Source organism: Cibotium barometz, chromosome 22 (genome assembly GCF_041138505.1).
Source record: "Cibotium barometz isolate CiBa-2024 chromosome 22, ASM4113850v1, whole genome shotgun sequence".
Classification (NCBI taxonomy): domain Eukaryota; kingdom Viridiplantae; phylum Streptophyta; class Polypodiopsida; order Cyatheales; family Cibotiaceae; genus Cibotium; species Cibotium barometz.
The window spans coordinates 50,072,051-50,084,483 of NC_141067.1; the positions used below are offsets into that span (position 1 = coordinate 50,072,051).

The 12,433-nt window shown below is 38.1% G+C and overlaps 1 long non-coding RNA gene across 1 annotated transcript; it reads right to left on the bottom strand.

The window, feature by feature from the left end:
- Nucleotides 1-1,625: 1,625 nt before the first annotated feature.
- LOC147626689 (uncharacterized) lies at nucleotides 1,626-2,321 on the bottom strand. Its single transcript, XR_015268690.1, has 3 exons — nucleotides 2,279-2,321; nucleotides 2,012-2,193; nucleotides 1,626-1,851 (listed from the first exon to the last, which is right to left on the bottom strand). It is a non-coding gene; the product is annotated as an uncharacterized LOC147626689 (long non-coding RNA).
- Nucleotides 2,322-12,433: the final 10,112 nt, after the last annotated feature.

The window sequence follows — 12,433 nt, forward strand, 5'->3', positions numbered from 1 at the left end:
CACATTCACATCCATTTTCATCACATATCATCCACTCACATCCCATATCATTCATTTACATCCTAATTCACATGATTTTTCATCTCATCCATTCATTCACATCTCATTACATCCATCCATTCATTCACATCTATCTGATTCACATCGCATCTCATCACATCTCTTCACACATCACATTACATCCATCCATTCATTCACATCTATCTGATTCACATCGCATCTCATCACATCTATTCACATCACATCTCATCACCTCTATTCACATCACATCCATCCATCCATTCATTCACATCTATCTGATTCACATCACATCTCATCACATCTATTCACATCCCATCCCATCCATCCATTCATTCACATCTATCTTATTCACATCACATCCCATCCATCCATTCATTCACATCTATCTGATTCACATCACATCTCATCACATCTCATCACATCTCATCACATCTCTTCACATCTATTCACATCACACATCTATTCACATCACATCATCCATCCATTCATTCACATTTCTCTGATTCACATCACATCTATTCACCTCACATCTCATCACCTCTATTCACATCTATTCATAGAATTTAAGAGAATTCTAATTTTGATATAAAAATTGTTTACGCATCTATTTATGCATAAAAATCAATTTTAATGAGAATAACACTTTTGAAATTAAAATTCCTTTATGCATCTTTTTATGCATAAAAATCAATTTTAATGAGAATAACACTTTTGAAATAAAAATAATTCCTTTATGCATCTTTCTATGCGTAAAAAATAATTTTAATGAGAATAACACTTTTGAAATAAAAATAATTCCTTTATGCATCTTTCTATGCGTAAAAATCAATTTTAATGAGAATAACACTTTTGAAATAAAAATAATTCCTTTATGCATCTTTCTTTGCATAAAAATAATTAATATCAGTGATATCCATGCATATTCATAGGTGAATATGTACATGGAGTAATCAGAATATTTCTTTTAGATGCAAAAATGGTGGGAATTACTCTTTGGAATAACATTAAAATAAACTTTCTTTTCCACAAAATTCTGGAAAAATTTGCCATAACTGCCTTAGTATGGCTAACCATTTCTCATTTTTATCATTCTTCAATTGACTTAAATTAACCCAAATTAGATTCATAGAACTCTAATCTACACAATTTTCTAAATTTAAGAGAGTAAACAATAAGAAGAGTTTAATTAATCTTTTAGTTAATCTTTCTTAGAATTAAGAAAGGCTGGAATGTAAAGAAGAGAAGGAAGTGGCCTTTTCATCAAGGCATAGCATTTGAATTTAATTCAATTTACTACAAAACATAAAAATATGTGACTGACAATTAAGAATATGTAACTTAATCCATTTATATCAATTAAGACTCATCCAAAGAAAATTCCAAATTTATGCAAACAAAACAAAGATGAAATATTTAGTGTCTACCCTTGAATTGCTTTATTATTGACAAAACAACGATGCAATATTTAGTCTCTACCCTTGAATCCCTCTATTATTAACAATATCATTTGATTAAGGCTTTCCTAGAATTCTCTCAATGTCCTTGCATAAGGTATGATAAAGAAGAGGTTAGAAAAAAAGTAGCTATGTTGTATCTTACTCGCTAATTAATATGTGGGAACATGGAATCACCAAAATAATCCATCACATCAAATAGAGGTAGTTAATAAAGCTTCAATAAGAGTAGTCACATACTAGAAGAATATCCTTCAAGAAGAATATTCTAGTCCATATTTACACATTTTGGACGCTTTCTGTAGCTTGGATGCATTACATCTATGAGAGGGATAGCATGTCGTATTACTCCACATTGGATGGAAACAACTCCAACCTAGGACCATGGAAATAATGGTGAAATGTTAGAAACATGGTTCATTAGCTTTTTCAACTTGTGAGCATGGAAATAATGGAGATGTTCAGAAACATGATTCATTACTATATTAGATTTTATTAATTAAAGTCTTCAAAATACAAGTAGAAGACATACGTACCCAAGATACAGAGAAGTCACATTATCTTCTTGGGTTGATTTTGGAGATTCTTGGATTGATTTAGCAACTACTATTTCTATAGAGTGGGTGGAGGATAAGTTGTCACTTGAACACTCTTGGATGGTATGAGTGCTCAAACCCAATAAGGGAACATTGTCCCTTATAGAAATAGCCTTGGAAAGCTACATATGTCAATAGAACCTTCATAAGATCACCTAAGTTTCTTCATCACACAACTTTGTTAAACAGTGAATCATAACTTCTTACCTCTAGTTTGAGAAGATTGTTTTCTTCTTGAAGAAGGGCTTCCTACAGTCAAAAATTCAAAAACAAAAATGCAACACACTACACAAATTACTTTCAAGATTTTTAACAAAATCCACATCTTTACTAAATTTCAAGATCTTCAACAAATTCTACATGATGTTGAAGCTCTCACAACCAACCACATTGACTCACCCACTCATGTCACTTAAGTCACACATTCAAATCATGATGTTGAAGCTCTCACAACCAACCAACCACATTGACTCACCCACTCATGTCACTTAAGTCACACATTCAAATCATGTTCATTATGGGAAATTATTAGAATCCCATGCACTTTCCTAAAATCTCATCCACTTCATACCTCTAATGCATGCCTAGTCATGCGCTCATTGTCTTGCCACAATAGTTTGGTATTGGGAACATTAAAAGTATTATAGGCACCATTTTCTCACGTAGATAAAGCAAAATAGAAATGAAATACACAAACTTATTTGAGACAAGAGCTTCTGAGGGTATGGTAATTCCTACTCAAAAAATTATGGTGCATATAGAGTTTTTAGTGGGTATGCTATGGCACATCAGTCTTATAGTATGTTAACTCCTCATAAGGTAGTAATTGGTTGTTGTCATGATCCTAGCCACTTTGCAAGGTAATGCCTTAGGTGGGTATCAAGCTACTCTAAGAACTACAAGAGATAAGCTAATGACAAGTGTTTCTATGTTCATGTCTATGGGCAACATTCTAAGGGCATGCTAGTCCTTAGCTTAAAACATGATATAAATACTCAAAGTTGTTTTCCAACACTAGAATATTAGGGCCCCTATATGCTACAATATAGAGTAAGTATTCCAAGGAAGATATGATTTACACTAGATCTGCCCAATCAAGAGAAGAAGGGGATCAAGTGGTCAACCAAAAAGAGCCTTACCTAGAGGTGCAAGGGGAAATACCATCAACCTCTAAAGGAGTTGGGGAATACCCAAATGCTAAAGAGGAGATAAGAAAGCTCGAAGATGCCATGGTCTTATTAGAAGAATGTCAACAGCTTCATGAAGCCAAGTTAAGGGCTAACCAGGTCAGGAATACAATGTATCCAAGAAACAAGCCAACACGGGAAAGAGAATTGGACGTACCTACTCCAATTCCAGAAGAGATGGAAGAGGGATCTCAAGGGAGCATAATGTCAAGAATGTTTGAGGAAGATGCGCAGGGTGAGTCCATCCATTCATTCCCTAGGGATGGATATGAGACACATACATGTAAGTAACCCTCAATTACTAGAGAACCCAGAGACATAGGAAGCCTCATGGCTGTACTATCCACATTTGTGCAAATGCCATTGAGACAATTGCTACGCAGTTCACCAACATTATAAGAAGACATAAAGGAATGGATAGAAGGTGGAATAAGGCTAGCCCACACTACAGAGGATGTTCTATCACCTCTGGCAAAAAGAACCCTAAAACACACAAGGGAAAGAATAACCAAAGTCGTCAAGATACCAGTTAATCAATTGGGGAGTTATTACAAAAGTGAGGACACTAATGCTAAACTGGGGAAAACTTGATCTAAAAAGAGAAGATCTAATCGTTAAAATGGCTGACGGAACATTCTCAAGACCCATTGGGCTTTTGGAGACTGTGAAACTCAAACTTTTTACGTTTTGCTACCATCATACATTTGTAGGACTTTCTGTGCCAACCAGACTCATATGAGACCCTTCGTGAGGGAATCCAAATTGGTGCATGATTGGGCATTAGATCATGTGTATGTGCATAGGGATTTGCAAATTTTAAAGATAGATCTAAGAACGTGGAGAGCACACCCCATGGAAGGGTAACTGTTCGGTAATGATTTGGTCACAAACTGACGGACCACATTCGTACAAATATGCCAACCCACTGTGGAAAATTCCAAAGAGGAAAAGAAAACGGAAATGTGTGCATCACTTCCTCCTCCGGATTTCAGTGAAAATTGGATGCATGTGCTAGCTACCATAGATGTGATGCAACCCAGAGGGACCCATTATGTGGAATCTGGAAATGTTCCCACTACCTCTGTCTATATGGGCAATTGGCAAACCATTTATGAAGAAATAGAAAAGGATGCCTCTATCATAGAAGGGACTAGATCATAAGGCCGTACTAGCACCCAACGCCTCAGATGATGGAAAAAGTAGAAATGATATATTGCTCGACAAAATTCCCTATTACGAAGGAAACCCATGGATGCCTAGTGGCTAAGATACTTCCAAGCCACTAAAAGTACACAGTGAGTTTTCTAAGGATTGAGTTGAGGAAATGAGTAAGATATCCCTTGAAGGGAAACATACGGAGAAAGTCATCCTTCAAGAACCAGAAACACCTAAGCTTATGAAAACTAGGCATCGAAAACAAAACAAATCTTTGGCAAAAGCGGAGCGAGAGGCCAAGAAAATCATGGATAAAATAAAAAGTGAATAAACCAGACTTGCTTTTAGTACCAGACAACTTCAAAACCTACACTATTGAGAAACGGAAAGTGGTCCAACGACTGATGATAAAAAAGGGTCAAGGAAGATTGGATATCCACATCGGCCCTGCTAAAGTCAAGGAAGTTGATATTGCAGGACCACGAGAGGAAACCAAACCTGTTTATATTGCTAAGGACTTGACTACAGCTGAAGAAAATGAGCACGTTACTCTCCTTGAGGAATTTAAGGATTGTTTCGCCTGGAACTACAACGAAATGAAGGGTGTACCACCTGAGGTGGTGCAACATATGATCCCAATGATGGAAAGATCAAGACCCCAACCAGGCACAAACCATACCATATGAATCCTAAATATGTAGCAATTGTAAAGGAGGAAATTTATACTCATTGCTGTAGATTTCATCTATGAGATAGAACATACAGATTGGTTGTTTTACTAATTGTAATAGTGCCAAAAAAGAATGAGAAACTTAGGGGATGTGTCGATCTTAAAAGGTCAACGCAGCTACTAGGAGGGACCATTATCAATTGCCCCATACACAACATGTTTTGGAGAGAGTTGCTGGTGAAGAAGCTTACAGCTTATTGGACGGATTTTTAGGCTACAATTAGGTGTTTATAGCACCAGAAGACCAGCATAAGACAACTTTCAATACAATGTGAGGGATGTTTGCATACAAAGTAATGCCTTTTGGTTTCACCAATGCCCCAAGAACATTCCAACGATCGATGTGCATAGCCTTCAAAGACTGCTTGCAGAAGTGGTTGGAGGTATTCATTGATCTGTGTGCACACTCTCGATGGGCATACCATCTAGCTTACTTAAGGAAGGTGTTTGAGCGATGTTCATTATATCGTATATCCCTAAACCCTTTAAAGTGCTAGTTTTGGGTCAAACATGGTGTGATATTGGGACACATTAACTCAAAGAACGCTATATCCACGAATGACAGCAAGGTCAAATTGATCTTGGAACTGGCACCACCCACTAATTACAAAGTTGTGTAATGGTTTATGGACCACGTTGGGTATTACCGCCGCTTCATAATTTTCTATGCTAAAATTTCCAGGCCATTGTACAAGCTACTAAGTTTCTTTGAATGGACTGAGGAATTCCAGGAAGCATATGATCTATTGAAGGAGGCATTATCTAGAGCGCCAATTCTAAGACCCTCCAATTGGGACTTGATATTTCATGTGCATATCGATGCATCAAACTTTGCTATTGGATGTGTACTAGTACAACTGTTAATCCCATTTTGGATTAGCAACTATGCTCCTCCAATTGAGAACATTAATAAGTGTCATGAAACGGCACTATAAAAGTTTTACATTATGAGATATTGGCCACCCAAGGCCTAGTTAAGTACGTTTTGGGTGCCCAAGTGTGAATAAGGGCCAAATGTATATAAGGCATTTTCTCATAATCAAAAGACACAATCCCCCTTTGTGCTATAGAGATCTCTTCTTTGTGTCTTGAGAGAGATTGAGAGAGAAAGCATTCTAGCATTGTGCCTCTTCTATGCTTGTATGATTCATGCTTATCTGGGAGAGTGAGATAGAGTGATTTCCTTATGGGGGATGGTGTGAGCGACTCTACGGTGATAGTGTGGAGGTGGAGCATGGAGGTTTTGAGCTTAAGAAGTGAGCTTGGAGGCCTCAAGGGACTCAAGTTTGAAGCATTGGTAAGTGCCCTATGATGGTTGTGTTCTATTGCTCATTCTTTAGGTGAATGCATTGAGTTCCCTCTTAGAGGTGTGGTAGCCCATAACATTTTTGGCACCGTTAGGGAAACACCTTTGTTTCTTCCTTTCTCTTGGATTTTTAGCTCCCATTGCATAAGATTCATGATTTCCTTTGCATTCTGGTAGTGCATTGTGTAGGAAATGAATGGATAAGAAATGTGTGGGAGTAAAAAATTATGTGAAATTGGTTGTGTTTGTTGTGTATATGTGTGGTGGAGTGGTCTTAGAATAGAGCTTCACTGTTTTTTCTAGTTAATTTTTATATTTGTATCATTGGAAGCATCAACCATGAATAAGCAGGTTGGTGTTGTATTTTTCTTCTTTTCTAAAAATCCACAAAAATATAAAAACTAAGGAGCCATTGACTCTGCCTTGAACTTGTATTCCACTCCTTAGATGTGGCACAATCATTTTGGGAACGATTGGATAAGTATTTTGCACCCAAAATCATAATAGTTGATGCGGGAAGTTTCCATATGAAACTACAGAAAAATGTTCATGTTGTGAATCATTTTCTACAATTTCATGCTGCAAACTGCTCTCGACATCAATGTCATGATTAACACCACAAATCACAGGATCACCTTGCCAAAAATAGGTAACCTTATCTTGACACCTCTGACGCCACAAGGTCTGACAAAATCAAGAATCGTGAAGGTGCAGAAAATTGTTCAGACGTGAACTATTTCAGAACTCTTCACAGTGTGAACCATTTTTTGTTCACAACGTGAACCATTTTAGAAAACTTTCAAACCAGTGCTAGACTTGGTCTAAGACAAGAAGTGCCCATTCAAATGACAAATTCAAGGCTGTTGAACACCGGCACCCCCCGAATGAGACGGGACATGGAAAGTGCAACCAGGATGGGTCAGGTATTCTTCCCTATCTCAGAGGAAGTACAGCTAGATCTAAGAAGGATCAAGGTGAAACGACAGCTACGAGAGATGAGCTTAAGAAAACAAGAGATTGACACTCAAACTCGTTCAAAAATTCTATGGGGATGGAGACCCTATATCCAACATGTAGAGATTTTTTAATCCACATGTGAAACTTGCAGACCTGTTAGTGATGTGACAATGATTCATGCGTTCTCACTAACCCTGGAAGGGAAAGCACATCAGTGGCTCCAAACCCTCAAACCCAAGGATAAGGCTAACTTCACATGACTCAAGAATGTGTTTGTGCCCAGCTTTGCCAGAAGTGGTGATGACCGATGGAGCTCAGTGGCACAGCTGCACAATATCAAACAAAAGGAAATGGAGTCAATGAGAGACTATGTGTCTTGACTTAAGTACTTAAATTTAGGTGCAAACTACGCAAGAGGGTAACTGATGATCAGTATTTGCATTTCTTCCGGAGAGAGGTTAGAGACCACAAGATACTTGACTATCTGGTACTAGCTTGATAAACCACTCTAGATGCATGCTACAAAATGGAAATTGAATATGATGATAGTATGCTGGAATTTTCGCAACCTGAAGATGACATAATATCTTCACAACTATGACTTCTCATGTATCGAGTCACTAAGAAATTGGAACTCAAAGAAAGCAAGTTAGAAACATGACTGTGGACAGCTCAGGAATGCAATACTAGAGAAATTGAAGATAAAGGAGGGAAGAGAAACATCTAAGCATGGGCATAACCATCTTTACCCCCGCAAGGAATTGGTGTGGTGCTCTATGTGCAGATTGAATCACACTACCCCACTGAATGTCACAATTAAGAGCAAGGCCATTAGTCTATTATGCACACTATGTAAAATTAAGAAATCATGACACTTCAATGTGCAGATATCCAAGGTTCCAAACTATTGCACAGCTACCAACACCTAGAGCTCCATTGGCTTTACCACCACCACATGGATAGATCACTGCTGGTGCTACTGCAGGATAACCCTACTCTTCCTATTTACCTAGGGGGATGTTTCGGGTACAAGAAACTTCACCTCTACCACCACCAGTTTTACCACCACCACAGGCTAAAATCAATCAAGTATTGATTGAAGAGCCATAAGAAGATGTTGATATGGTACGTGAAGTAGAACTTAGCGGAGAGTGCTATGAGAAATTTCAAAGGTCACGTTTGAATTCTATGTCCTATAGAATAGCATGCCGGTACATGTGTTTTGAACCATGGTACAGTGGAAGTGCAAGGGCATGAACTTGAACATGAGGAGAGGACCACTACAATGTTTTGGCCGAGGAGAGCTACATGAAATTGATGAGTAACCAAACAAGAATATGGTTCATACTCAACAACCCCAACAAGTGACTGCTTTGCCAATGACATGCCAGTACTCACCTGTACTAAATGTGGTATTGATCATTTGATCAAGGATTTTCGTTGGATACATTGTATCTGTGACCCGGTTAGCCCTTAGCGTGGCTTCATAAAGCCGTTGACATTCTTCTACTACTAAGGCCTTGGCATCTTCGAGCTTTCTTATCTCCTCATCGGCATTGGGGTACTCACTGTCTCGGGGTTGAGGGTCGCTCGCTTTGCTCCTCTAGGTCCGGCTCTTTGTGGTTGATTCTTTGATCCCCTTCTTCTCTTGAATGGATGGATTCAGTATTGATCATATCTTCTTCGAATCCATCTTGGATTGTGACCCTTATGTCACCCTTGCCCACTTTTTTCACTCTTCTCTTGTGGCCAGTTTTGGAAATGGCCGTATCTACTCAGTTCTTCCCCTTGTCTCCCAATTGGGCTTGGGTGCATTTCAGGACATTGAGTGGTGTGATATTTCCAGGCTACACACTAATGGTTCAGATGGTGGCCTGATTATTAGTGAAAGTTGAACCACTTGCGCGATATGAGAAATGGTCAGCCATACAAAGGAGGTTATGGCAAAATTTTCAAGAATTTTGTGAAAAAGAAAGTTTGTTTTTATGTTATTCCAAAAGAGTAATTCCCACCATTTTTGCATCTAAAAGAAATATTCTAATTACTCCATGTACATATTCACCTATGAATATGCATGGATATCACTGATATTAATTATTAAATTTGATTCTATGCATAGAAAGATGCATAAAAGAATTTTTTTTATTATAAAAGTGTTATTGTTATTAAATTTGATTTCTATGCATAGAAAGATGCATAATGGAATTTTTTTTATAAAAGTGTTATTCTTATTAAATTTGATTTCTATGCATAGAAAGATTCATAAAAGGATTTTTTTATATATAATAGTGTTCTTCCCATTGAAGTTGATTTTTATGCATAAATAGATGCATAAAGAATTTTTAAATCAAAATTAGAATTCTCTTAAATTCTATGTTTGAATTCTATGAGTATTTGATAAATGAATAATTAAATACTGTAAGAGAGAAATTTCTATCGTTTTATATTCACACGGATTGAAAAAAAAAAAGAAAATTCAAAAAATCTATTGAGAGCGAAATATTCAGATAAATAATTAATTTAGTCCTCATTGGAATTCGTAACTAATTTAAACATCAGTTAAGTGAATATTCAAAGAAAGAAATTCAATAAAATAGTAACTGAATTATCAAACCTTTTCAAGAAAGATAGTTCAGAAAAGATCTTAAATACACTCAAACCTCCCGCCAAATCTAAAACTAAGTTTGAGACCCTTCGAACTGATCTGTGGATTAGGGTTATAGAATTCGAGAAATTTTGGTATGAAATTTAGAATTCCGATCAAGAAGTTTTGGGGATACTGATTCAAGAAATACTCCTTGTATTCAAAAGAAAATCAAATTGAAAACTTGCTTAGAAACCCTGTTTTCTTAAAGGACTGTCTTACGCCAGAATGCTGGAGGGAGCATTTAGTATATGTTTTTCTAAAGGAAGTTCGATTGCAACAGCTCGCAGAGGGAGTGTTCAAAGGAAAGCTCACGCGGCAAAGCCTGCCCAGGTCTTGACCAGCCTTGATATGGTTAAAACATGGTGCGCTTCCGGTATGATGGCCGAGGGTCCCTGAGTGAAGTGCCAAGACACCTAAGGAGGATCCTGGAGGGTCCTGACTAGGAGATGCACAGGCTCGCGATGTCTATGACACCCATGCGTATGTCGTTGAAGATATGTATGATGGACGAAATGATTATTGTAATCTGTTTACTGGATCTTGCTGTTGCTGACCAGTTGGTCTCAGCGGAGATTCCAAAGTGATACTATTTTTTTTTAGAAAACGAGGGGCTGGATAGAATTTTTGAGTTATGACATCTGTAACCAATAATTGTTTGTCAATGAATTATTTTTTATGTTAAAGTTTTAAAGAGGAGTGTGTGCGTATTTGTATTCAAAAGCAAAAGTTAAGAAAGGCATTCAATCACACGGGTAGGTGAGTAATTGTCTGGTTCTATCGATTCCAGTGGTTGGGTGGCTAACCCATGGGCCAGATGGGGTTAGGCTAGAATCAGTGGAGTTTTAATAAATTGAAATAATAGGAATACGCTTAGAATTCAAGTAGTTAAATAAAAACCTGAAGAATTTCTCAAATGAGTAGATCAATGGCTATGCCTGACTTTGGTTAGAAAAAAAAGCGTTGATTTCCTCAAATGATTAGATCAACAGCTGTGCCTGATTTCGGTTAGGAAAAAATTGATTTCTTCAAACTAAGTCAGTGATAGTTTTCCTTCTATCTGGTTTAATTAGGTGAAGGATAGTAGTCTCTTGACCCCGTTAGAAAATTCATTGAGAAAATCAAAAAGGTAGAATCGTCCCCGTTTTTCGGGCAAGGAAAATTTTCCCAATTTCGGTTTCAGAATGACCACCAGATTAGTCTCGTGTCCAGACATTTGAGGGCGAGGCCCCGAGTGGTGTTAAGAGTATTGACAGAAATAGGTAGCATTCTTGCACTGCCCTTTACGGCGGCTGTCACAAAATAGTCTGCCTCCATGTTGAGATATCGAGCTCATCTAGTGAGTCGGGGGACACTGATGACCCGCGTGGGGGATAGGCCCCACACTTACACCACTAGCGTGGTTGGTGAGATCATGGGTGATATGCGGCCAGTGGAATGACAGGCTGTGTGACAACCATTCTAGAGACTGGAATAGTTATAGCATCAGCTCATTTAGTTGGGTTCACATTATAGAGAACCCTAGTATGTATTTGGTTGAGTACCATTTCATATGGTGTGTACTCTTATCTTTGTATATGGTGTGTTGAGTGTTGTGTGAAGAAGAAGAAGATTTTAAGCCTCTCGCCTTGTGTGTTCTCTTTTTTAGGGTTTTGTGATGAGTGTGTGTGTGCTTCCAAGAGCTCTCTTCTCCCCTTGCATCTTTTCATGGTATCAGAGCAGCGTGCTTCATGCTAAGGGCTGAGCTGCAAGCAAGAGAAGCACAGGCAGTACAAGGGTAAGAGCTTCATCTACTCTTCCCTATTTCTGTTGGCGATTACACCCTTGTCGGGAGCTCTATGGGAGGCACCGACAAACAATCTCTGATTGAGGAGCTTTCTTCGCAGGAGTAAAGCTATAGGAGGGCAACTATATTGTCCTATCAGACTATATTTTTGACCCGAAAACACGTTTCAGGAACGTTAGGACGTCCGTTTTTTCAGAAAGCAGGCGATTTCGAGCACTGCAGCGGCGGGTAAGTCATCGTTTCTATGCAGAACTCTGTTTTAAGAACTGTAGGAAGATAGATTGGTTGTGTAGACATTGTGTGTGTTGTGCAAGGAGGTCAACAGTTTCCATTGGGTGTATGTATGAACATTGAGATCACTGGTTATGACATTTGAGTGTAGTACACTACCGTTGTTGCAGAAAATACACAGCAGTTTATGCAGGACAAACCAGAGTGCTGTTTTTGGTAAATTTGTGTGTCTGGCAAGATGTCAAATGATGGCATAAACCTGATTGTTGCTGAGAAGCTTGATAAGAACAACTTCCATGCCTTGAGGTTCAGGTTGAGGAATTTCCTGATGGGAAAGGGCTATTGGGACTACATAGAAGGTGAGCA